This window comes from Oryctolagus cuniculus, chromosome X, assembly GCF_051225735.1.
Source record: "Oryctolagus cuniculus isolate XC-2025 breed Fujian yellow rabbit chromosome X, ASM5122573v1, whole genome shotgun sequence".
NCBI lineage: Eukaryota > Metazoa > Chordata > Mammalia > Lagomorpha > Leporidae > Oryctolagus > Oryctolagus cuniculus.
The window spans coordinates 114,679,267-114,707,184 of record NC_142888.1 but is presented as its reverse complement, the minus strand read 5'-3'; the positions used below and the strand labels follow the sequence as shown (position 1 = coordinate 114,707,184).

The 27,918-nt window shown below is 41.1% G+C and overlaps 1 pseudogene; it reads left to right on the top strand.

The window, feature by feature from the left end:
* Positions 1–24,674, top strand: LOC103352054 (PR domain zinc finger protein 2 pseudogene; annotated as a pseudogene).
* Positions 24,675–27,918: the final 3,244 nt, after the last annotated feature.

Genomic DNA, 27,918 nt, shown 5'->3' with positions numbered 1-27,918 from the left:
ATGACAATGAATAGAAGTGGTGACAAAGAACATCATCGCCTTGCTTCTGATCTTAGAAAGAGTCCAACCATTAAGTATGATGTTGCCTGTAAGATCTTTGAAAATGCTCATTGTCAAGGGAAGGAAGTTCCTCTTCATCCCTTGTCTGTTGAGGACTTTTATATGAATGAGTTTTGGTACAATAACATCTCAAAATACATTGTTGGTGTACAATGAGAGCAGGACATATTAACACAGGTGAAAAGGAAAAATGTGGAAGGAAAATTATGTACACTGGGAAAGTACACAAAATGGTGTATTTTAAAATCTATATAAATATGATATTTATGGAAAATTATTGGGGATGACATTGTGGCACAGAGGTGATGCTGGCATACCAGATCAGAGGGCTTCTCTGCTTTTCATCCATCTTCCTACTAATGCACCTGTGAAGGCAGTGGAAGATAAAACAAGTACTTGGGCCCCAGTCACCCATGTGGGAGGCCTGCATGGAGTTTTTGGCTTCTGGCTTCAGCCTGGCTTAGCCCTGGATGTTGCAGCCATTTGGGGAATGAACTCTCTCTCTGTCTCTCCCTCCCTCCCTCTCTCCCCTCTCCCCTTCTCCCTCTCCCTCTCTCTCCCTCCCTCTCTCTCCCTCTCTCTCTTTCCCTCTCTCTCCCTCTCCCTTCCTCCATATACCGCTCTCACTATGACATTCAAATAAATAAATTATTTTTAAAAAAACTATTGCAAGTATACACACACATGCATGATTATAATATAGCCTGCTAGCCATTCACTAGAGTTTATTAACTCCTTCTTCCTAGATTCAGAGAGAGTGTTTTCCAGTCATTGTCACAGTTATGTGTGGCCATTTGACTTCATCCTGGCAAATTAAAGTAGGAAAAAAATGGCTCATAAAACTTCTATGTTCTTTCCCCCTCTGCTTGTTACAAGCAGACAATAACAAGGCTTAATATATGCATTGGAGACAGAAGGTATCACTCCCCCACTCACGGAGGAACGACACCGGACTCTGTGCTGTTCTCTTTGCCAAGCCCTTCCCGGGTTTGCTACTGCTCCCCCACTCACAGAGGAACGACACCGTCCCAGGTTTGCTGCCGGCCCCCCCGCCTCCACGGAGGGGCGGCACCCCCACCGCTTTCCCCACTTCCGCGGAGGAGCGGCACACTGCCGGCCGGCTCTCTCAGGGGTTGCTCAGATGTTCCTCAGATGTTCCCAGTGCATGTTGTCTCTCTCCTCCTTTATAGTCCTCTTCCACCAATCCCAACTCTGCTGCCCACACGCCGAGCACGCTGCTCTCCTCCAATCAGGAGCAGGATCAGCTTCTGCAGCTTATTAGTCGAATTGGTGAGGCAGCTGTGTAGAAGTTGTTTACTCTCTCTCAGCGCCATATGATGGGAGATCAGATGCATAGAATTAGTCTTAGTTCCAGTAATTTAGTCTAGTCTCGGTTGCTCCCCACAGAAGGAGACTGTATTCCTGTATGAGTTCATGGAGGATAGCCACACCACCAACCTAAATACTTTCCCAGCACGGTTTCTTGATCAAGACATAAGTTTCTTGGAGATTCCAAATGGCAGAATAGGGCAAGGAAGGACTGCTCTAGGCTAGAGGAAAATAGTAAAAAAAAAATAATACAGCAAGTGCATTCTCAGGGGAGAGTTGGAGAGAAAACTGCAGTGGAGATTCTGTGGAAGGAAGAGAGATGCCATGGATCTGTGAGGAATGTGGAGATGTGCAGCAACAAGCACAGACACAACCCCAGCATCCCAGAGCCAGAGAAAGCACCAGTTTTGGAGAGCAAGGTGAGATCAGAGTGCAGAGACATGTACCACTGGTGATTTTGCTAGAGGGAAAGCCTAGCAGACTACACTGTCTTTGAGTCTGGCCCAGCGCCCTGAGGAGAACAGGGTGCTCACTGACCACAGCAGGTAAAAAGGTCACATTTCACTCTCTGCATCCATCCATAATGGCATTTGTCAACCACCTGAGAGAGATGGGTGCCATTTTGTTTATAAATAGGTAAAGGCTATGGCGGTTCCTCTGTGTGTGCCCAGGAACTGGTGGGGACAGCTGTCATCTTGTCAGCAGACAGCTGCAGCAGATCCGGTATGCTCGCCCAGTGATGGGTGGGGAGAAAGAGCCATTAGGACATCAGTACCAGCTACAGATACTTATATGCACCCCGCTGAAACATGCGGCAGAGAAGGCATGACTATGAAACGAGTAGGGTTGTGGCTGATGGCTATTGTGCATGCATGTGATCCAAGCATTTTACCAGTGGGAAAAATACATGTTCCCCACCGAAATTGAATCTGGCTGGGAGGATTGACAAGGAGCTGTTCATCCATGTATGACTGTGAGGTGACTCCAGCCTCTCAACATATCACAGGTTCTGGGGTTCATACTGCCTAGAAGGAGCACCCACAGGCTCTGGGAACGTCTCACCCTCTCATGGACAGGAAAGGCAAGCAGGGCAGAGTGGATCCTCTGCACCCTATTACTGTGGGAGCCCTGTGTTCTGAGACTGTGGAAACTCTGTGAATGCATGAGACAGTACAGGGTATAGCTGAGTCTCTGGGCAACCTCTGCCTGTGGCTTCACACACTCAGAGCTTCCTGATTGCCTGGAGTGGGTCACTGCAGCAGGATCTATGCTTGCCCTGAGGACTTCACAGACCCTTTGTGCAGTTCATGCAGAACATGGATGAGTTTTGCACCCACTGAGAGCTAACCCCTAGCATTAATTATCTTAGAAGAGAGGAGGTGAGGGTGTGATCCAACCAATAGAGGTGCCCATATGAGCCCATTCTGTTAACAAGGGATTTACCATACCCAACTTGGGTGTCACCCTGGATACTTGTCCCACACTGGAGCACTGAACAGAGCCCCCAGGCCACAGCCAACACAAACAACTTGATCTTCACCAAAAAAGAAGACCTTTTACTAAGCCACAAAGGCATAGTTCAGAGATAAAAGCCATTGGAGGAAAAAAACAAAATCATCTTCACAAATCCCTAAATATAAATGCAGAAATTCAAGAAACAAGAATAACAAGGACAACATTACCTCCCCCAAGGAACAAAACACTTCAATATTAGATTGTGAAGACAGCAATTGATGAAATCACTGAAATAGAATCCAAAAGATTAACCATAGGATAATTCAGAAATAATGAAGAATAAATTCACAAATTAAAGAAATCCATATACAATATGAATGAAAAATCCTCCCATGAAGTTGACATTTTTAAGAGAAGTCAAAATGAAATATTAGAAAGGAAGAATTCTATATGACAAAGAAAAATAGAGTAGAAAGTCTTAAAAACAGACTTGGTAAGGCAGACAAAAAAGAATATTTGAGCAAGAAGACAAATTTTTGGAAATCTTTCAGTCAGATCAAAAAAAAGAAATTAGGAAAATTAAAAAACAGTGTTGTGTATTTTTGGGATACTATCAAACAACCCAATATATGGGTCTTGGGAATTCCTGAAGGTGTGGAAAATGAATGAACTAGAAGGCCTATATTGTGAAATAATCACAGAAAACTTCCCTAATTTGTAGTAAAAAAAAGGGATGTCCGAATACAGGAGCCATGTAGAACTCCTAACAGAAATGACATGAAAAGATCTTTACCCCAACACATTTTAGTCAAACATTCAACTGTAAAACATAAAGAAAAGATTTTGAAATGTGCATGAGAGAAACACCAGGTCACTTTCAGATTTCCAATTAGATTCACAGTTGACTTCTCATCAGAAACTCTACAGGCTAGGAGAGAATTGTGAAACATAGTCTAATTCCCAGGAACAAAAAATTCTCAACCCAGAATACTGTACCCTGCAAAGTTCTCATTTAGAAATGAAAGTGAAATAAAGACCTCCCATAACAAACAGAAATTAAAAGAATTTGTCATTACTTTTTCAGCCTTACAAAAGATGTTTAAGAATATGTTACACATAGAAACACAGAAAGATAGTCATCATTATGAAAGAACGTGAAGGCTGAAAAACTACCAGCAAAAGAACAAAGGAAATCCAAAGCAAACAATGGGGATATTTATAGAAAAATGTCAGGGCCAAGTCATTACTTATCAATAGTCACTTTGAATGAAAATGGCCAAAATTTTCCAATTAAAAATACAGACTGGCTTAATGGATTAAATACGCCGCATACAAGAAACACATCTCACCGACAAAGATAGCCACAGACTGAAAGTGAAAGGATGGAAAAAGATATCCCATGCCAACAGAAACCAAAAAAGAGCCAGTGTAGTCATCCTAATTTCAGACAAATAGACTTTAACACAAAAACTGTTAAAACAAAGAAGGGCACCATACAATGATTAAGGGATCAATTCGACAGAAAGATGTGACTATAATAAACATATATGCACCCAGTTAAAGGGTGCCAGGCTATTTAAAAGAAATGTCAATAGATCTAAAGGGAAACATAGACTCCAACAAAATTTTAATGGGGGACTTCAACATCCCACTTTCAGCAATGGACAGATCAACCAGACAGAACATCAGCAAAGAAACAACAGAGTTAATCTATACTATAGACTAAATGGACCTAAATGATATCTACAAAACTTTTCATCCCACAGTTGCAGAGTACACATTCTTTTCAATGGTGCATGGAACTTTCTCTAGGATAAACCATATGCTGAGCCATAAAGCAAGTCTTAACAGATTCAAAGAATTGAAATCATACTATACCTCTTCTCTGACCACAATGCAATGAAGCTGAAATCAGCAACTTGGGAATCTCTAGAACATACACAAACATGTGGAGACTGAACAACATGCTCCTGAATGAACAGTGGGTCATTGCAGAAATCAAAAATGTCTGCAAACGAATGAAGACAATAATATAACATATCAGAACTTATGTGATATAGCAAAAGAGGAAAGTTTATAGCAATTGGTGCCTACATCAAGAAATTGCAAAGGCACAAAATAAATGTGCTATCGGTGCATCTCAAGGACCTAGAAAAACAACAAACCAAGCCCAAAACTAGTAGAAGGAAAGAAATAATTAAAAATAGAGAGAAGGGGCCCGTGCTGTGGTGCAGTAGGTTAATCCTCCACCTGCGACACCAGCATCCCATAATGGGTGCCAGTTCTAGTCCCAGCTGCTCCTCTTTCAATCCAGCTCTCTGCCATGGCCTGGGAAAGCAGAAGATGGCTCAAGTACTTGGACCCTTGCACCCGTGTGGGAGACTGGAGAAGGCTCCTGGCTCCTGGCTTCAGATTGGCACATCTCCAACCGTTGCAGCCATTTGGGGAGTGAACCAGCAGACAGAAAACCTTTCCGCATATTCTGTGCTTTGGAAATTTATATTCATTAAATAAAAGTTAAAAAAAAGAAAAAAAAAGAAAACCTTTCTGTCTGTCTCTCCCTCTCACTGTCTGTAACTCTCTCAAATAAATAAATAAAATCTTTAAAAAAAATGGGGAAGAGAGGATGTAAGATGGCGGAATAAGGAAAAATGTACTGTGCTAGGCTAGGGATAAATAGTAAAAAAAAAAAAGCATAGGAAGTGCACTCTCAGGGAAGAATTACAGAAAAAACACAGTAGAAATTCTATGGAAAGTAGGGGAATACCAAGGACCTGTGTGCAAGGTGCAGAGGAGAAGCACAAACATGGACACAACATATGACTGCAGCAGCCAAGAGTGGGTGGCAGCTTGAAGATGAAGGTAAGACCAGACTGCAACAACACATAGTGATATAGTCAAAAGAAGAGCATGGCGGGGCCGGCGCCGTGGCTCACTTGGTTAATCCTCCGCCTGTGGCGCTGGCATCCCATATAGGCACCAGGTTCTAGTCCCGGTTGCTCATCTTCCAGTCCAGCTCTCTGCTGTGGCCTGGGAAGGCAGTGGAGGACGGCCCAAGTGCTTGGGCCCCTGCACACACGTGGGAGACCAAGAGGAAGCACCCAGCTCCTGGCTTTGGATCAGTGCAGCGCTGGCTGTAGCGGCCATTTGGTGGCTGAACCAACGGAAGGAAGACCTTTCTCTCTGTGTCTCTCTCTCACTGTCTAACTCTACCTATCAAATAAGAAAAAGAAGAGCATGGCATAAATCTGGCCTGGAGCCCTAGGGGCTAGAGATTACCCACAGACACAGTGGAAGTAAATGGGGCATGTTTCTCTCACCCCATCTGCCACACAACGGTGTCTGCTGCCTGGTTAAGAAAGGGTGCCATTTTGGGCTTGGGCAACAACTGTGGAAGCCATTGTGCATGCTCACAGCAATTGGCTGAGATAGGATGCCATCTTCTCAGCAATATAGGCAGCAGTGTTGGGTAGAAGACAACATTCAGCCAGTGGCTCTTGTGTAAACGTGTGACCCAGAGATTATAGCAGGGGGAAAAAAAACGACAGTCCCCACTGACTTCGAGTCTGGCTGGGAGGATTGATAAGTAAATGGCCACCCACATAGGACTGTGAGGCACCCCCAGCCTCCCAACGTATCTCAGGCTCTGGGGCTCAAACTGTCTAGGCATAGCTGTCTTGGGAAACACCTGCCTCTTTGTGGATCAGACAGGGTGGTAGGAGAGAGTGGAACATCTGACCCAGAGACTGGGATCCTTATGTGCTAGGTCTGTGGGGACTCAGTGGCTGCATGAGAGGGTGCAGCATGCCAAAAAGACAAATACCATATGTTTTCCCTGATCTGTGGTAACTAATAGAGTACTTAAAAGGTAATTTATAGGAGTGAAACTGACATTTAGGGACACAATGATTTTTTACATCCTTTGTCTCGATTGTTGAGGAACAGTGTGTTTTCTTCACACTATTTGTTGAACTCTTAGTGTAGGGTTAATCTTATGAGTAAAAAGTAAACTGAAAGTAGATCATTGTAAACATCTAGGAGAAAGAGGAAGAACAAGGATAGGAGTATAGGTGGGAGGGAGGGCATGGTGGGAAATATCACTATTCTCCTGAATCCGTATATAGGAAATACATGGGATGGCTATGGCCTTCATAGCTCTTGTCCTTCAAAACATTCTTATAACTTAGTTCCAATTACTGCTTCCTCCTTTGCCCTTTCAGTGTTGTAAATGTTAACCACATCCCCTCTCCAGCCAACCAAGGTATCCCATCATCAAATATTTTGTTTATTTAAACTCTTGTTCACTCATTTGTAAAAAGTATCTTCATTAAACTCTTCTTAAATCATTCCTATTGAGCATGGTTTTAGTTTCTTGCCGTGACTCTAAGCGAAGCAATGATCAAATATGAAAAAAGCTATAATTTTTCTATTAAAAATAGACTTTTGCCAAAGCAACACATCATTAGGTGAAAAGCAGTAACATGAAATTGAAATCCCCTTGGGACTGGCTCTGTGGCATAGCAGGTGGAGCAGCTGCCTGTGGCACTGGCATCCCATCTGGACACCAATTCAAGCCCAGCTATTTCACTTCTGATCCAGATCTCTGCTATGACCTGGGAAAGCAGTAGAAGATGGCCCAAATTCCTGGGCCCCTAAACCCACATGGAAGACCCAGAAGAAGCTCCTGGTTCCTGGTTATTGGCTTCAGATCAATCCAGTTCCAACCATTGTAGCCATTTGGGGAATGAACCAGTGGATGGAAGATCTCTCTCTCTCACTATCTCTCTCTCCATCTTTTTTAAAAAAGGAATTGAAATTACCATATTTGAAAAGGAGATGGAAACACATTCTCAATCAGAATGAAATGTGATGTCCTAGGCTGCAGTCTTAGCTCAGTCACCTACCAACTGTGTCACCTTGGCTCTTGGCCTCTGTAAATTTCAAATTACTCATCTATAAAATGGGAATAAAAAGGTACCTCCTGCATAGGGTTACATTACAGATTAAATGAGGTAATCCAAGCAAAGCACCTGTCAGTGTGTCTAGCATATTTAGTAGACTATAGTTTCAAACTAGTTGAACTAGGACACATATTTTCTTCCATTTTTTAATAACAATCACACTAAATAGCAGTATGTAATATATAATTGTTTAATGTTTATACAGTGTTTTATATGTGTTCTATCATTTCAATTGTTGAAGAACTCGTAATAGTATCTTTATGAAAATATTATCAAATTATTCATTTTGAGCATTCCATTAAATTCTTGCCATGATTCTAACTGAAACAATTATCAAATAAGAAATACTACAATTTTTCAATGAAAAACTACTTTTGAGGCCAGCATTCTGATGCCCATATTCCCATATTGGAGAGTTGGTTTGGGTACTGGCTGTTCTTCTTCTCATCCAGGTTCCTGTTAATGTGCCTGGGAAGGCAATGGAAAGGGCCCCTGCCACCCATGTGGGAGACACATGGAGTTCCTGGCTCCTGGCTTTGGCTTGGCCCAGAACTGGACTCTGTAGCTATTTGGAGAGTGAACCAGCAAATGAAGGATCAATGTGTCTGTCTCCCTCCATCCATATTTCTCTCTCTCTCTCTCTCTCTCTCTCTCTCTCTCTCTCTTTCAAACAAATAAATAAACCTTTTAAAAAATGACTTTTCATCAAAGTATTATCATTGGGTGAAGAGCATTGTTATTCCATTTTGCACAAACAGGAGTTGAAATTCAGTGGTTACATTACTTTAACCAGTTCTGTTAGATAGTTATCACCAGAGCTGGGGTTCAAACCTAGGTCCCCTGAGGATAGACACACCGTTTTTTGAGCTTCTCCACTGCTATCACCCATCTGATAAGACTTGTTTGAATATTTTACATGATTTCTTTCAACTTTCTGTAAAAGATAACAGGTTGCTAGAGAATTTACTTTTTCTATTAATGTAAAACTGTTAAAAGTAAGTTTACAACTGTAATTAGGACATGTGTGAGGTAAAACCATAGAGACTAGGGTCTTGATTCTGGTAAACTGAATGATGTTATAGACATTGACCTCTGTATGTCTGCACTGCACCCTAGTGAGGGACCTTTGCTCACAGTTTGAGAAACTTTGAATTGGCATTTATATAGCCCATTTCATGTAGCCTCAATTTTGCTGCTTTTTTTTTTGGTCAGAACTGGAATAAAAACATGTCATCAGATTTCAATAAGTTTTTGTTCCTTTGCTCAACTTCATTGCAACTGTGTGGCTTCCCAGTCCCCAGGTGTACATAAGTGTCGGTGTTTTACTGCATATAGGACTGGGGGGGGGAAGTATACTTTTGTTTTGGAAAATGAAAAAATACACTCTCTATGGCCCTTGCTCCAATGAGGCCTCAGACACGTCAGCATAGGCCAAGTTTAAATGGCCCCCTGAGGTCCCTGCTATTGCGATTATTGAATCAGTTACTCCTATTATTAGATCCCATGGCAGAATATAGTCAAAAATGTTTCTTGGCCAAAGGAATATCTTACAAATGATGGCAATAGTCCTTAGATCTTGGATGTGCCTGAAGGAAAATACTGGGTCATTACCTAAAGGAAAATTAAATTATTACTAACTTGACTATCTCTTTCAGTTACATGAAAATGTAACTTTGAGAAAGAGAAAGGGAGAAAGCTCTTGAGAAAGAAATATTTGTGTTTAACTAAAAAACACAAGCAGTTCCAACATTACAAATGGGTATGTTCCAAAGTATCATTTATAAATCAGCTATTTCAGTATAGGTGATATTTGTCAACAAAGACAATAAACTCTGTAGTTGAGGGAGTCCTGTGTTACACCTGTGAAATCTGCCATCCTATGTTCAGATATTATATCCATGACCCCAAGGACGAGTATCAGAAAAATGTCCCCCAATCTGTTGGAGGGGACAGAGTAAAAACTGGGTGTGCAGTGGTTAGCAACCGGACTTTGAAGCTAGACAGATCTGGGTTCGCATCTAGACTGATCTGTCTATTATCAATGAGACCTTGAGCAAGTCATAGAAACTCTAATACCCTGGTTTTTCCCTCTGTGAAATGAGAATAATTATTCCTGGAGCCAATGCTGTGGCTCAGCAGGTTAACGCCCTGGCCTGAAGCGCCAGCATCCCATATGGGCACTGATTCGAGACCCGGCTGGTCCACATCCAATCTAGCTCTCTGCTGTGGCCTGGAAAAGCAGTAGAAGATGGCTCAAGTCCTTAGGCCCCTGCACCTGCATGGGAGACCTGGAAGAAGCTCCTGGTTCCTGGCTTCAGATTGGTGCAGCTCCAGCCATTGCAGCCAATTGGGGAGTGAACCAGCAGATGGAAGACCTCTCTCTCTCTCTCTCTCTCTCTCTCTCTCTGCCTCTCCTCTCTCTGTGTAACTCTGACTTTCAAATAAATAAACAAATCTTTTAAAAAAGAACTATTATTCCTATTCCAAAGAGTAGAGTTTAATTATGTAACTACATAAAGTGTCTGGTATTTGGCAGAGAATATAGCAAAATTACTATTGTTAGGAAAAGTAAGTCTCATGAAAAATTTCCAAAATCAATAGTGTTTACCTTTAACATCTTTCTGTCTCTATTCACCACAGATTTTCTCCCTAGTGTCTTATCTACCTGAGTACCATAACTTTCACGTCTGCTCTGAAAAACCCAACATGCTGTCAAACTGGCTTCCTGGAATTCCTCACACTGAGAAAAGCACAGGTTCTTTATGCAGAACATGTGCCAGTGTGGGTGGGGGTGGTACCCACTGTGGGTTAATCCCAGGAATTGAATACCTGGAAAGAGAAGAGGTGAGGGTGTTATGCCAATAAGTGAAGTCACACTCTACCACTACTGACAATAGAGCAACTTGGTGTGTCACCCTGAATGCCCAACTTAGTTGTCACCCTGGATTCTCATCCTACACTTGAGTACTGACCGTAACTCCCCGGCCCTACACAGTACATGCCTCTGGATATCTACTGAAGAAGCAGGCACTCAACTAAGCCACAGACCTATAGTTCAAAGGCAAAAGCTATCATAGGAGAAAGCCAACACGTGTTGCCACAAATGCCTAAAAATAAATGCAGGGAAATAAAAAAAATCCTGGAAACAAATGAAGATGATAATACAACATATCAAAACTTAGAGGATTCAGCAAAACAGTGTTAAGAGAGAAGTTTATAGCAAATAGCACATACATCAAGAAAATGGAAAGGCATCAAATAAACAAGCTATCAGTGCATCTTAAGGACCTAGAAAAACAACAGCAGGGGATGGCCCTGTGGCTCACTTGGTTAATCCTCTGCCAGCGGCACTGGCATCCCATACAGGCGCCAGGTTCTAGTCCTGGTTGCTCCTCTTCCAGTCCAGCTCTCTGCTGTGGCCCAGGAGGGCAGTGGAGGATGGCCCAAGTGCTTGGGCCCCTGCACCCTCATGGGAGACCAGGAGGAAGCACCCAGCTCCTGGCTTTGGATTGGTGTAGCTCTGGCTGTAGTGGCCATTTGGGGGGTGAACCAATGGAAGCAAGACCTTTCTCTCTGTGTCTCTCTCTCACTGTCTAACTCTATCTGTCAAATAAAAAAAGAGTTGTTAACTAAAAAAAAGAAAAACAACAATAACAAACCAAGCCCAAAAATGGGAACAGGAAAGAAATAATTGAAATTAGAGAATAAACAAAACTGAAATAAAAAAAAGATAAGTGAAATAGAGTATTGGTTTTGAAAAAATAATTAAAATTGATACACTTTGGCCCAACTAACCAAAAAAAGAGGGAGAAAATCCAAATCAATAGAATCAGAGATGAAAAAAGAGCTGTAACAATGGAAACCACAGAAACAAAAAGGGTTACTACAAATAGTTATATGCCAACAAACTGGAGTATCTAGAAGAAATCGATCGATTCTTAGATATATACAATCTACCAAAATGAGTTATGAAGCCATAGAAAACCTTAACAGGCCAATAACCAAGTTGGAGATTGAATTAGCAATAGACACTGCCAACAAAGAAAAGCCCAGGACCAGATGGCTTCTCAGCCAAATTCTATCAGACTTTAAAGAAGAAATAATTCAATTGTTATTCACCTATCTAAAATAATTAAAAGCAAAAGAATCCTTCCAAACTCCTTCTGTGAGGCCATCATCACCCCAATTCCAAAACCAAAAAAAAGATACAACAAAGAAAGAAAGAAAGAGAACTGTAGACCAATATTACTGATGAACATAGACACAAAAATCCTCAAATTACCAGCTAATTGAATCCAACCACATATTAGAAAGATCATTCACCTAGACCAAGTGGCATTTATGACTGGTATGTAGGGATAATTCAACATATGCAAATCAATAAAGGTGATAAATCACATTACAAGTTGAAGAATAAACAATATATGATTAAATCAGCAGATGCAGAGAAAGCATTTGATAAAACACAACATCATTTCATGATGAAAACCTTAAGTAAATTGGGGATAGAAGGAACATTCCTCAACACAATCAAGACAATATATGGCACATCCACATACCGCATCATATATAATGGGTAAAAGCTGGAAGCATTTCCACTAAGATCCAGTACCAGACAAGAATGCCCACTATCATCCCTGCTAATCAATATAATTCTGCAAGTTTTAGCTAGAGCCATTATGCCAGAAAAAGAAATTAAAGGAAATCAAATTGGAAAGAAGAAAGCCAAATTATCCATTTGCAGATGACATGATTCTATATACGGGGAACCAAAAGACCCAATAAGATCTCATTGGAACTCCTAAGAGAGTTTGGTAAAGTTTTGGGATATAAAAATCAACACAAAAAAAATCAATAGCCTTTTTATACATAGACAATGCCATGACTGAAAAAGAACTTGTAAGATCAGTCCCACTCACAATAATTACAAAAAATATTTATATAACTTGTAATACATTTAATCAAGGAGGTGAAAGGTCTGTATATTGAAAAATCATAAAACATTAAAGAAAGAACTAGACGATACAAAAATACAAAAATTCTCCATGTTTGTGGATTTGCAGAATTGATATCATCAAAATGTGCATACTACCCAAGGCTATTTACAGATTCAACACGATCTCAATCAAAATACCAAGGACATTCTTCTGAGATCTAGACAAAATGAAGCTAAAATTCATATGGAATTACAAGAGACCTTGAATAGCTAAAGCAATCTTAAACAACAAAAACAAATCGGGAGGCATTACAATAATGGATTTTAAGACATACTTCAAGGCAGTTCTAATCAAAACAGCCTCATACTGGCAAAAACAGATATATAGATTAATGGAATAGAAATAGAGACCCCAGAAATGAATCCACATATCTACAACCAATTTATTTGACAAAGGAGCTAAAATTAATCCCTGGAGCAAGGACAGTCTCCTCAACAAATGGTGCTGGGTAATTGGATCTCTGGGTGGGGAAGTATGAAACAAACTCCTACCTTATACTTTACACAAAAATATACTCAAAATGGATCAAGGATCTATACCTATGACCTGATACCATCAAATTACTAAAGGAGAACTTTGGGCAAACTCTGAAAGACATTGGCATAGGCAAAGACTTCTTGGAAAAGATCCCAGAAATACAATCAAAGCAAAAATAGATAAATGGTTTTATGTAAAGCTAAGAAGCCTCTACACTGCAAAGGAAACACTCAGCAAAGTGAAGAGGTAACCAACAGAGTGAGAGAAAATATTTGCAAATTATGATACTGATAATGAATTAGTATCCAGAATCTATAAAGAGCTCAAGGAATTCAACAACATTGTCATTGGAGATCATGTATGAACCTAGAACTACCTCCATTCAACATCAATGAAAAATCTACTCCTTAAGTGTCAATGGATGCATGGGGGGGGAACAGGGACTGCTACCTCCATCTGGCAGTAATGAAGTAATACACTCACCTTTTGCTGCAAGAGAAGTCTCAGAAAACGTCAACAGGAAGTTTGAATCACATCCAGAGTACCATAATGCAAAATGACCAAGTTTCAGTTCTAAATTACTGGTTATAACAAGAATCAGGAAGATCTCAAAGTGAGTGAGATGATAATCAACACATGTCAACATCAAAATAACAGAGATGTTACAATTATCTGACAAATATGTTAAAGAAACCATCATCTAAAATGTTTCAAGGAACAATTAAAATCATTCTTGAAAGACTGATGCTTGGAAAAATGGTCAAAATAGTACTTGGGACACTTCCATTGCTTATTGGAGTTCCTGGATTTGAGTCCCAGCTTTCCACTTGTTTCCAGAATTCCTGCTAATGCCTACTCAGAGAGGCAGTAGTGACAGCTCAACTATTTGGATCCCTACTATCCAAATGGGAGATCTGGATTAAATTTCAGGCCCCTTGTTTCAGTCTGGCCCAGCCCTGGCTGTTGAGGTGATTCAGGTAGTGAACCAGTACATGGGAGATCTCTGTCTGTCTCTTTCTTCCTTTCAAATAAACAAAAATATAAAAAAGAAAAACACGGAAGGAGTGGTGTGTGGCACAGTAGTTCTGTTACTGCTGTGGATAGTTACATCCCATATCAAAGTGCCTAATTCAAGTCTTAGTTATTCAACTTTTGATCCAGCATACTGATAATGCACATTCTAGGAGACAGCAGATAATGGCTCAAGTATTTTGGTGCCTGCTATCCATATAGAAAATCTAGATTGAATTCCTGGCTCCTGGCTTCAGACTGGATCAGCACTGGTTGTTGCAGGCATTTATGGAGTGAACCACTGATGGAAGATTTCTCTCTCTCTCTCTCTTTCTCTTTCAAATAAAATGAAAATAAATATTTTTAAAACATTATAGAGGGGCCAGTGCTGTGGTGCAGCAGGTTAACGCCCTGGCCTGAAGCGCCAGCATCCCACATGGGCGCCGGTTTGAGACCCGGCTGCTCCACTTCCAATCCAGCTCTCCACTGTGGCCTGGGAAAGCAGTAAAAGATGGCTCACGTCCTTGGGCCCCTACACTATGGGAGACCCGGAAGAAGTTCCTGGCCCCTGGATTCTGGCTTCAGATTGGCGCAGCTCCAGCCAATTGGGGAGTGAACCAGTGGATAGAAGACTTCTCACTCTCTCTCTCTCTCTCTCTCTCTGCCTCTCCTCTATCTCTGACTGTCAAATAAAATAAATAAACCTAAAAAATGTTATAGAGCAACATAAAAAATTGGAAAACTCAGAAAAGAATAACAAATCTTAGCAGAGATACAGAAAACATTACAAACAGCCAAATGGATATTTTGGAACTTAAAGTACAATAACTAAAATGGAAAATTCAATGCATAGGTTTGATAACTGTGGGAAGGATCAATGAGAATAGCAATTACTCAACTTCAAGAACAAATAAAAAATAAAATGATAAAAAGAACAGAATCTTAGTGACCTATGGGACCATAATGCAGTATTTAACATTCTTGTCATCAGAATCTTAGAAGGAAGAATGGAAAGGGTGCAAGGCTGAGCAAGTATTTAAAGAAATAATGGATGCAAGCTCCTCCAATTTTGGAAGAGTCAGAAATCTACAGATTAAAGAAGCAGCAAAGACCCCAGACAGAATAAACTTAAAAAATAAAACCATGTGAAGACAACACAATTGGACTTCTGAAAATGAAAGCCCAAGAAAAAAAAATCTTAAAAATTGTCAGAGGAAAATTACACCTAATCTATAGGCTGAAATCATTCAGATGATAATAGATTTATCATCAGAAGCCACAGAGGCCAGAAAGAAGTAGTGTGACATTTTTCAAGCACAGAAAGAACTGTAGAAACATAATCCTGTAGTTGGTGTTGCCACACAGTGGGTAAAGCTGCCTCTTGCAGTACTGGCATGTCATGTGGGTGCCGGTGTGTATGCCAGCTTCCACTTCTGTTCCAGATCCCTGCTAATGGCCTGGGAAAAGTAGCAGAAGAAGGCCCAAGTGCTTGGGCCCCTGCCACTACATGGGATACATGAAAAAAGCTCCTGTATCCTGGCTTCAGACCAGCACAGCCCTGGCTGTTGCATCCACTTGGGGAATGAACCAGCCCATGGAATACCTCTCTCTCTCTCTCTCTCTCTCCTTTTCTCTCTCTCTATCTCTCTCTCTCTCTCACACACACTCACTCATCCTCCCCTTCTCTCTGCAATTCTTACTTTCAAGTAAAATAAATATTTAAAAAAAAAACCATAATCTATACTCGGAGAAAATATTCTCTAGGAAACTAAGACATTTTTAGATGAAGGAAACCTAGCAGTATTTTTCACTAGCATACATATATTTCTAATTTTTCTTTTAACTAATTTTAAATAGATTCAATATGATTTGTAGATACAGTCTAAGAACATAATGTTGTCCCTCCCTCCCTCCCTCCCTCCCTCTCACCCTGCTTCCTTCTACCTTTTTTTAGTTTTTAAGATAACATATTTTAAATTTACATTAACATAAAAGGCTTAGTACTTGACTGAATAATAAGTTTAATAAGGGAAGAGTTAAGATGGTGGAATAGGAAGGGAGCTTACTGCTCTAGTCTAGAGGAAGATAGTTTTAAAAAAAAGTGGAGAAAGTGAAATCTCAAGGAACAGAAAGAAAACTGTAGTGGAAACTTCACGCAAGTTAGAGGAAGGCTGTGGATCTACATGGAAGTTGTGGATACACAGCATGAACACAGACACAACACAGGACCCCATCAGCGGAGAGCCTCAGTACCAGCTTTGGAGACTGAGGTGAGACCAGACTGCAGCAGCCCAAGCCACTGGTGATAAAGCTGAGAGGAAGGCCTGGCATTAGTATGGCTTGAAGACCTGTGGCAGACAGTTTATCTGCCAACCTAGAGGAAAAGGGAGGGGCATGTTTCTGTCTCCCCAATCACCCAACAACAGCATCCTGTAACTAGCAAGAGAGGGCAAGCACATTTTCAACATACATAACAGCTGTGCTAGCTTGTATCCATGCTCCCAGCAAACAGCTGAGAAGAAACATCTGTGTCTGATTGGTAGAACTAATAGGGGGCTGGATACCCTTTGTGTGTGGGACTATGAAAACACTGTAGCTACATGGGAGGGCACAGGGTGTGGCTGGGTCTCTGGAAAGTCACTGTGGGTAGCTCCACAGTACCAGGGCTCACTGACTGCCTGGGGAGGGTCCTTGCTGTGGGATCTGTGCTCCCACCATGGACTGCATGGATCCTTTGTGTGGTTCTAGATGAATACTGCACACACTGTGGTTAGTGCCCAAGCATTGGTCGCCTTGGAGGAGAGGAAGTGAGCATGAGACTATGCCAACAGAGTTAATCAATTCCTTCCCTCTGATAAAAAAGAGATTTACCATGCCCAAGTTGGATGTCACTTTGGATACCCCCTCACTGTAGCACACTAGCCACACCCAGCACACAAGCCTGGGTATCCACTGAAAGAACAGACACTACACTGAGCCAAGGAGGCATAGTCCAAAGATAGAAGCCATCAAAAAGAACAAGAAAAACAAACAAATATCTCCACAAATGCCTAAAAATGAATGCAGAAATTCAAAAAAAAAAAAAAAACAAGAATAAAGAACACAACACTTCAATACTAGAATGATAAAATGAAGAGATTGAAGAAATTCTGGAAATGGGATTCAAAAAATTGATCGTAGCACTATTTAGAAGTAATTAGAGGCAAATACATGAATTAAAGAAATCCATACATGAAATAAATGAAAATTTTCCCATTAAATTGAGATTTTAAAGATAAATCAAAATGAAATATTAGAAATGAGGAATTCAATAGATCAAATAAAAAATGTGGTGAAAAGCTTCACATCAGACTTGGTGAGACAGATGAATGAATATCTGAATTGGAAGAAAAATCTCTGGAAATTTTAATCAAAACAAAGAAAGAGAAGAAATTAGAAAAGTTAAACAGTGCTGGAGATTTACAAGATACTGTCAAATGACCCAAAATTAAGGTCTTTGGAGTTCTTGAAGGTGTGGAAAGAGAGAATTGATTAGAAGGACTTTTTAGTGAAATAATTGCAGAAAACTCCCCCAATTTGGATAAAGAAAGGGACATCTAAGTAGAGGAAGCACATAGAACTCCTAATACACGTGACACATGACAGACTGTAGTCAAACTTTCCACAGTAAAACATAAAGATTTAAAAATATGCATGAGAGAAAAGCCAGATTACTTTCAGAGGATCTCCATTTAGAATCACAGCTGACTTGTTTTCAGAAACCATACAGGCTAGAAGAGAATGGAGAGATATAGCCCAAGTCTTAAGAGAAAAAAAAAAACTGTCAACCCAGAATACTCTACCCTGCAAAGCTCTCATTTATGAATGAAGGTGAAATAAAGACCATCCATAACAGAAATTGAGAGAATTTGTCAGCACTCATCCAGCCTTACAAAAGATGCTTAAGGGCCTTTTGTAAGAAATACAGTCATCATTATGAAAGAATGTGAAGGCAGAAAATATCCCAATAAAAGCACAAATGAAATCCAAAGGAAACAATGGGAATATTTCTAGAAAATGGCAGGGCCAAATCATTACTTGTCAATAGTTACCTTGAATGTAAATGGCCTCAACTTTCCAGTTAAGAGATAGAGACTGGCTGAATGGTATAAAAACAAGACCCATCTATTTGCTGCCTAGAAGAAACACATCTCGCCCACAAAGATAGCCACAGACTGAAAGTGAAAGGATGAAAAAGATATTCCATGCCAACAGAAGCCAAAAAAGAGCTGTGGTAAACATCCTAATGTCAGACAAAAAGATTTTAACACAAAAACTGTTAAAAGAGGCAAAGAAGGGCACTATGCAATGATTAAGGGATCAATTCAACAGGAAGATGTGACTATCATAAATGTATAGGCGCCTAATTACCTGTCTATTTAAAAGAAGTGTTAATGGATATAAAGGGAGACATAGATTACAAGATAATAATATTGGGGGCTTAAAACAACCCACTTTCATCAATGATCAGATCAACCAGATAGAATATCAGCAAAAAAACAGCAGATCTAAATGACAATATAGACCAAATGGACCTAATATCTATAGAACTTTCCATCCCACAGTTGCAGAGTACACATTTTTCTCAACAGTGCATGGAACTTTCTCTAGGATAGACCATATACAAAGCTATAAAACAAGACTCAACAAATTCAAAAAAAATCAAAATCATACTATGTGTCTTCTCTGACCACAATGGAATGAAGCAGGAAATTAACAACTCAAGTATCCCTAGATCATATGCAAAAATATGGAGAATAAACAACATGCTCCTGAATGAACAGTGGGCCATAGAAGAAATCAAAAGAGAAATCAAAAAATTTCTGGAAGTAATGAAGATAACAACACATCATATCAAAACATATGGGACACAGCAAAAGCAGTGGTAAGAGGGAAGTTTATAGCAACTGGTGCTTACATCAAGAAATTGGAAAGGGACCAAATAAATGAGTTATCAGTGATTCTCAAGGGCCTATATAAACAACATCAAATCAAACCCAAAATTAGTAGGAAAAAAGAAATGATTAAAATTAGAGAAGAAGTAAACGAAGTTGAAACCAACAATAATACAAAAGATCAGCATAATAAAGAGCTAGTTTTTGAAAAAAAATAACAAAATTGATACACCATTGGCCCAACTAACCAAAAAATAATCATAAGGAACAGTGGTTATTTTTCTACTTGTTGAATTCTTTATTTAGTGGAGGATTAAGCTTGCAATTATAAAGTAAATTGAAAGTTCTTAAAACTGTATATATGAAATGCATGAAATCTGTTCCCTTTATATCACTATGTTTTTCATTAGAAAAAGAATAGAAAACTATTATAAGACAGCACAATACACATTCTTTCCAAATGCCCATGGAACAAATACCAAGATAGACCACATCTTAGGCCACAAAGCAAACCTCAACATATTTAAAATATTTGAACTCATGAACATTATGTTGTCCAACCACAAAGGAATCAAACTAGAAATCAGAGACTGAGTGATGACAGTAAAATTCACAAACACTTGGAATCTAAGAACTACATAACATAGTGAGTCGAAATCTCCTTGAGAATTTGATTAAATTTATATACTCCCCAGAAAAAGATCCTAATAAAAGTTGGTGTACAATTTAAGAGAGTTGGCCAGGCTACAACTTGTGGTTTTTTTTCTGAAAATATGAGTTCACTTAAAATCAATACCAAAGTGGATTAAAGGAGAATTCTAAACAGACATAAATTATTGTGTTGTGGGGTGCACCAATAAAAACACAGCGAAACTTTGAGATCAAATTAGGAGTCTTTATTAGCCAGCTGGCAACTTCCTTTCTCACAGAGCAAGTCCAGAGAAGACAGCAGTGAGTTAGAGTTGTGGGGGGTTTTAAAGGCAGAAACCACATCCTGTTATCAGCAATTAATGGAGCAAGCATGGTGAGCAAGTGGGAAGCAGTTAGCCAATCAGCAACGAACGTTTATTCCCACCTGATGTCAGTAGCTGGTGCCAGGTTTCCGGCATCTGATGCCCTCCAGTACCAGATGTTTCCTTAAAATTAAGCATATGAGTATATCTTGGTTTAACACACTAGCATGCAAGGTTACACACATCAATCAACACACCCACACACCTTTACTTTTACTGTCTTGAAGTTTTAAATTTTTAGATTTAGAACACCCCACCTTGTCACAATTGTGAATACTATCAGGTCTGTTAGTTTTCTGTAAACGAGGAACTCACTACTGAGCTAATAACAGGCAGTGTGGTATAGTGTTTGGGCACACCATCTCCAGAATCTGACAGACTTATGTTCTGAAACTTTCAGTTGGAATAAAAGTGAGCTCTCAGGGCCAGCGCTGTGGTATAGTGACATAAGCCTCTGCCTGCAGCACCAGCATCCCATGTGGGCACCAGTTCTAGTCCCAGCGATTCCACTTCCAATCCCGCTGCCTGCTGGTGGGCTAGAAAAGCAGTGGAAGATGGCCCAAGTGCTTGGGCCCCTGCACCCCTGTGGGAGACACAAAGGAGGCTCCTGGTTCCTGGATTTGGATCAGCTCAGCTTTGGCCATTGTGGCCATTAGGGGAGTGAACCAACAGATAAAAGACCTCTCTCTCTGTCTCTCCCTCTCTCATCTATAGCTCTGCCTCTCAAATAAATAAAACCTTTAAATTAAATAAATAAATAAATCTTTAAATTAAAAAAAAAACTGAGCTCTCTACTGAAATGCTCTCAATTTCCATGTCAGCAAAATGTTTTTTAAACATTTTTAAAAGATTTATTTATCTATTTGAAAGTCAGAGTTACACAGAGAGAAGGAGAGACAGAGAGAGAGGGGTCTTCCATCCACTGGTTCACTCCCCAGTTGGCCACAATGGCTGGATCTATGCCAACCCGAAGCCAGGAGCCAGGAGCTTCATCTGGGTCTCCCACGTGGGTGCAGGGGCCCAAGGACTTGGGCCATCTTGTACTACTTTCCCAGGGCATAGCAAAGAGCTGGCTCAGAAGTGGAGCAGCTGAGACTTGAACTGGCACCCAAATGGGATGCTGGCACTACAGGAGACATCTTTACCCGCTACGCCACAGCACTGGCTCTCATGTCAGTAAAACTGACATCAAAACAATCTTTTTCCTGGGGCGATTTTGAGGATTTTGTGTAATAAAGCATGGTGAGCATAGTGTATGTGCTGATTAACCACACTCCCCATTAAGGGGAGAAAAATTAACTTGCTTCCTGATTACATGTAAGTAGTCAAGGAAAACAGACATTCAAAAACTAAGGCATTATTAAGAACTACTCATGAAATAAACACCACCATGCAAACCAGACTTAACATTTTTCCAATAAAGGTAAAATCTTTCCCAAACATGTCTGTTTTTTTGCAGGGTGGATCACCTTATACTTAACTGGTAAAAGCTTGCTCTGTGGCATATCACAAGTATTTCTATATGTTGGAGGTTTCAAATCCTGTTTTAAATGAAGCAAACAATTTCAGTTACTCTTGAGGTATTCAGTTATATATTTAATGACTAATCTTAACATCTTAGTGAAGGACTCTAGTTAATAGAATGGAATACTGTAGAATTTTCCCAGTGGAAAATATCTACTTATTAGCCTTGTTCTACATTCTAATACACCCATAAGGTTCAAACCACTGGGGATATCCTTTTTCAACTATGACATTTAAACCTTGAAATCTTGAGATTTATTCCTGTGGTACCATGCAGGACATTTTGCTTGTAATCTATATTTATTTCTCTGGAAGCCACAAAAGTGAGCTACTGGGATCTCCCTCAGGAAGGCTATCATTGATCCTGCAAGGAGAACATTTGGCAGATAGCCTCCAGCTGCAGTGCCTTTGGAATCTGTCACAGCATTTATGTGAATCCACAGCTCTTCCCAGGCTACCTTTGGCCAGTAACTGAGGACAATAGGGGTGCCAGGGCCTGGTCAGTTCTTCCCAATGTGGGCCTTATTTATAGGGAATTTTGGTGCCAGAGGTCCCTGATGAACTAAACGAGACTTTCTCCAAGCTGTACCAATGCCTGGGCCTCCTCATACCTAATCCCCTTTCCTTCCCCAGCCATAGGTGCCACACCAAAACTGGGGCCTGACGGTCTCCCTGCGTATTCCAGCTCCCTGCCCTTAAATTGTTCATTATCCTAAACAAATGTCTTGCCTTTTAAACCTCATTTTGGCTTTCCAGAATAGCCAAATCAACACACAAATCTAAACTGTGTTTCTAAGAATGAGAATCCCTGAGTACTCCTGGATATAACTGGGTGTAGAATTTTACAAATTATGGGGATCCTGAGATAGTCAGTGGGATTAAGGCCTAACAATCACAGGATGCAGAAGTGCCAGACAATTGTGAAAGGGGGGTTTAAAATCCTGAAAAGAGGCCATTTCCAAGGAAGTTTTCACTGCCTTGGTCTTCCCCTTTCCTCTATAGATGTAGGTGCTAAAATGCTGCATTCTGGCTGATCCAGTGGTGTCAAACAGAAGAATGATGGGATGGACATGTCCCCAGTACCATGGGGATCTGTGTTAGACCTCAGTGTGCATAAAAAGCTTTGCAGTGACACCAAAGGCAAAGATTCCAATGAAAATCACATGGCACAGCCACGTGCAGTGCCGGAAGAAAGCAGCCCACCATCTGCTTACTGCAGAGGGTTCTTCTTAACCAGTACAGTGGCAGTGGTGCACTGGCAGAGAGTGCTGCCACTGCCACCTGGAACCTGGAGCCTAAGTCCCTGCAGATCTGTGAGCCCTGACTCTGGCTTCTCTGCCCCTCCTGTTGAGCCCCCACCTGATGTCTGTCATTGCCAGGTCTACTGATGCTCTCCCTTCCCTGAGGTCAGCTGCCACCTCTCCTGATGCCCACAATCCCCTCATCCCCTCCATCCTGCTCTGTATTAACCATCTCCACTCTGCCCATTCCCGCCTTCACATTGTTCCCCTTCCAGCCGCCCCTTCTGGTACATCTCATCCGTGTCCCTCTCTGTGGCCATACAACATCATGGACCCCAGCAAGGCCCATGCAGAACACATGCAGAAGGAGGAGGAGCTGAACAATTCCTCCAAAGAGCTTTACAGCACCATAAAAATCATGGCCTCTGGAATCAAGACAAAAGATCCAGATATGCTTTTGGGTCTCATCCAGCACCACCCTAGCTTTAAGCCGCCTCCCTTACAGTACCATCACCGCAACCGAATGGGCATAGGCTTGACGGCCACCAACTTCACTACGCACAACATCCCACAGATGTTTACCACTGCCACCCACTACACAAAATGTGGCAAACGCATCAACAACATGCTTGTGCCTCCATGAGTTACAGGAAGAGGTACAACATTAAGAACCCCATACCCTTGAAACATCCTGTGCAACCCAAAAATGGTGTGGTGGTGTTGGACTACCACAGGGAAAAATGCCTTCCAATACATAGGGTAGCCCAGGAGGCCAAACTTCAGCATGGAGCTCAGCAAAGTGTCCTCCAACAAGCTCAAGCTAAATGCACTGAAGAAGAATTAGCTGGCACAGAAAGCAATCCTGCAGAACACATCGGCCAGGCAGAAGGCTGATCTGGAGGGTGCCACCAAGCGGTCCTCCCACATCTGCCCCCACTGCAGCTGCGAGTTCACCTACATCGGAAGCCTGAGCAAGCACAATGCCTTCAGCTGCCACCAAAAACCCTCTCCCGCCAAAAAAAATTAAAAAAGCTTCCCATCCCTCCAAGAAAAGTGGCCACTAGTCCTCCGAAGGGGAACAGCAGCAGCAACCACCGCAGATGGATGGCAGATGCTGAGATTAAGATGCAAAGCATGCAGACTCCTTTGGGCAAGATATGACAGAAAACCCAGGGCTGTGGCCAAGAATCATTCTCCTCAGCTCTCCAGCAAGGCATTCTGCAGCCTGCACTTGAAGGCACAGACAAAGCAAGGTCTGTTTCAAAGTGAATCCACCCTGGCGAGTAGGAAAAGAACAGACTGCTTCACCATAAAATATAGAGAACTGAGCTGGTGGCCCATCACCAGGAGCTTTCAGCTGGCAGCTGCTGCTGACTCAGGTGAAGGCAGAAGAGAGGACAACAGCACCAGGCAGGAGCTGAAGGACTTCAGGAACTTCCTATTGAAAAGCCCCCAAAACAAAATAAACCTTAACCGGCTAAGAGCTATTGTATGCTTAACTTATGCTAAGAACTACGGCAAGGACACTAACTCTACCCAGCTTGCAAGACCAGTTGAAGCTGAATCAGAAGTCCTAATGCAGCCAATTGCCAGCAGACTTCTTGTAACCTCGTTGAATTCAGGCCTCTGCTTCTTTGGTGGTGCCCAGTCCATGTGCTGGACTCCCGTGTGATTGAGATCCAAAGAGAGGGTACTGGCCGATGACAGGCTAGCTGGCTGGTTCCTCTTCTCAGGACTGGTGACGCAGATCCGAATGTGGCCCTTGTTTTTGGCACATAGCAGAGAAAAGAGTGATTTGAGCTGAATATTGCAAAACAAGTTTTCTGTTTTATCTGTAGCTTGTTGTAGACTTCAGGGATGACAAATTCGGTTGCACTCATTTTAAAATGTTTTGGTCACACACCAGCTCTTGATGCCTTTCTTTTAAATAACTTATAGGTAGAGAGAAGCATTTAGCTGACCTCTGGGCTGGTTTTTGTTGCTGTTTGTTTTGTTTTGTTTTGTTTTTATCATGAGCAGATTGCCAACGTCATGGAGAGGAGACAAGGTGGAATATAGGTTTTTATGCTTCTTCTCCAAGCGTCATGTTTTATGTCCACATTGACCTTAGCCTCTCAGATGGTATCTAGCACTAATTTATAATGGTTTTAGTATCAGAGACTACCTGGCAATGTATCAATGCACAAGATGCATCCCAGGCTGTATGTTTACATAGGAATATAAATACGTTTACATACCAGGTTTTACACTTCACTCTCTAATAAGAGATGAAAACCACCCAACCATTGGCCTCTTGCTAAGGATCTGAATATTGTTCCTCCATGCACTTTTATGTCTCCCCCAGACTGATGACTGAGTTGGTGGAAAATGGCAAAGTTTTATTCATGCTGTTCTTTGTTCTTGACTACAAAAGTAATCTACCTCTTGAAATTTGTAGTTTAACATTTGTTTAGTGAGTTTGTGCCACTTTAACCCTTTCACTATCATTTCCATTTTGTTAACATTTCTATTACAGGGACCTTATGTTGAAATATTGTATAAAGCATTTGTAGCCATTTAAAAATATTTAAAATTATATATATTATATAATGCTGCATTACAATTGCCATTAGACACAGTTCACCAGAATGTATGAGTTAATCAACTTTACTGGGGGAGAATGAGTCCCTATTTCTATTAAATAGCCAATACAAGAAAGTTTAACTATTTAATAGTCATTTAAAAATCAGCAATAAAACTCCCGTGCATTTTTCTTATCAGACTGAATGTTGAGGGTGTTATAAATGAGAAAAAGATGAATGCAGCATTTGTAATTAGTGCATAAAGTAAGGATTTGTTTGTGTTTTAGTCCAAGAAGATGTCTGAGTGAAATTTTGAGTTTGATTTAAAAACCATTTCCACTGCTTACTAAGTTAGATTTCTTTCATGGCTAACCCCTGAGTTCATGTGTATTCATTAAAATCCAGTTCTAATTGCTCCCTAGTCAGCCATGAATCTTAAGAAGCTCAACTGTTAAGTGCTTAAATTGTGTTTGCTGACAGAAAACGGAATTTCTCTAAAAATTTGCTGTGAATGTCTACATATTGTTTTTATAGTGAATTTACTAATAGTAAATTTTGGAAACTGGAGGAAAAAAAAAGAGCATTCACATTAGGTCATTAGGTTTGCTTAATTGACAAATTAGGCGGGTTAAGCCATCTCTGAATCCTTCCTGAATAGGCCAGTTTACAGTATCAGCCAAGGAAGGACTCTAACTCCTTGGCTATGAGAGAATTACATTCTAACAAACACAGTATAGACACAACACTACTTCTTGGATCCAGGGTCTCACTTCTAAAGGTGATGGTGGGATTTGGGGAGAGTGTGCAGGGAGAGATGGGGAATTAAGGAAACCTCAGTTCCATCACTAAGCTTCTGGATCAGGTTAGGTGCACAGTTCATCTATTTCCCCTATCCTACCCCATACCATGGCCATCTTGGCACTGTTCATTTACCTGTATTCCCCTCCACTAGTTTATCAGGCCCAGGAGGGCAGGGGTACTATCTGTCTGTCTTCTTACGGTACGCCAAGCAACACTAAATCTGGCACAGTTACGATAGCCAGACTCCTGCACCCCTCACCCTGAAGCCACTCACACCTTGACTTTTTTTTGGAAGGCTCTCTCACCTGAAATCCCCACTTCTTTGCGGACAAATGCCCCTGTGCACATTCTTGAACTATTTCATACTGACCACCACCTCTATTGTTGTAAAACATAATTATATAAGCGTAGTGTCTAACATTCATTGACTTGGGCCAGTGCCTCAGCTCACTAGGCTAAACCTCTGCCTGCGGTGCCGGCACCCTGGGTTCTAGTCCCGGTTGGGGTGCCGGATTCTGTCCCAGTTGCTCCTCTTCCAATCCAGCTCTCTGCTGTGGCCCGGGAAGGCAGTGGAGGATGGCCCAAGTCCTTGGGCCCTGCACCCACATGGGAGACCAGGAGGAAGCATCTGGCTCCTGGCTTCGGATTGGCACAGAGCGCCAGCCGTAGCAGCCATTTGCAGGGTGAACCAATGGAAGGAAGACCTTTCTCTCTGTCTCTCTCTCTCACTGTCTAACTCTGCCTGTCAACAAAAAAAAAAAAAGGAAGACCTCTCTCTCTCCCTTCCTCCATCCCTCCCTCCCTCTCCTCTCTCTGTGTAACTCTGACTTTCAAATAAATAAATAAATCTTTAAAAAATGATAACATTCATTGACTCATTTCATTCTGTATACCAGGAATTTTACATGCATTGTCTCCTTCAATGTTCAAAAATGTATGAAATCTATGACACAGTTGACATCTTTTCCAGATGAGAAAACATACACAGAATGGAGAGTGAAGAAATCAGAGGATAAAAATGGAGAAGTGGAGCTGGGAAGCAAAGAGTAGGTCCTTTATCCCTGTGTGAGGTCATCACAGCTCATCACAGCACTAATCACTCACTGCTTTCCAGGTCCTCCTTTCATGGCTGAAGAGGAGGGAAACCTCCCTATGTCATTTCTCCATCACCTTCTCCCTTCTTAAAGCACATGTCCTGTGGTTTCATGCCCATAATTCCATGGAAACTGTTCAGAAGTCCTAGGTAGCCTGTTTCTAAGGGTTCTTTCTACATTTTCCACTGTTGACAGTAAAACCACTTATCACTCACTTTCCTTAGTTCCCCTTAACCTGCCAATTGTGATGGCATCCTTCCTACTCCTTGGACCTTTTACTTTTACGTTCTCTGACTCCTAAAGTTTAACTTTTTCTGTGGCTATCTCATTCTAATAAACCCCTAAATAAAAATAATTAGTGGTTTTTCAGATAAATAAACTGAAATTCAGAGAGGCTAAGAACCTGCCCAAATTCACAGTGCCAAGTAGGTATGGGATTGGCACTCACACTTGGTTATTA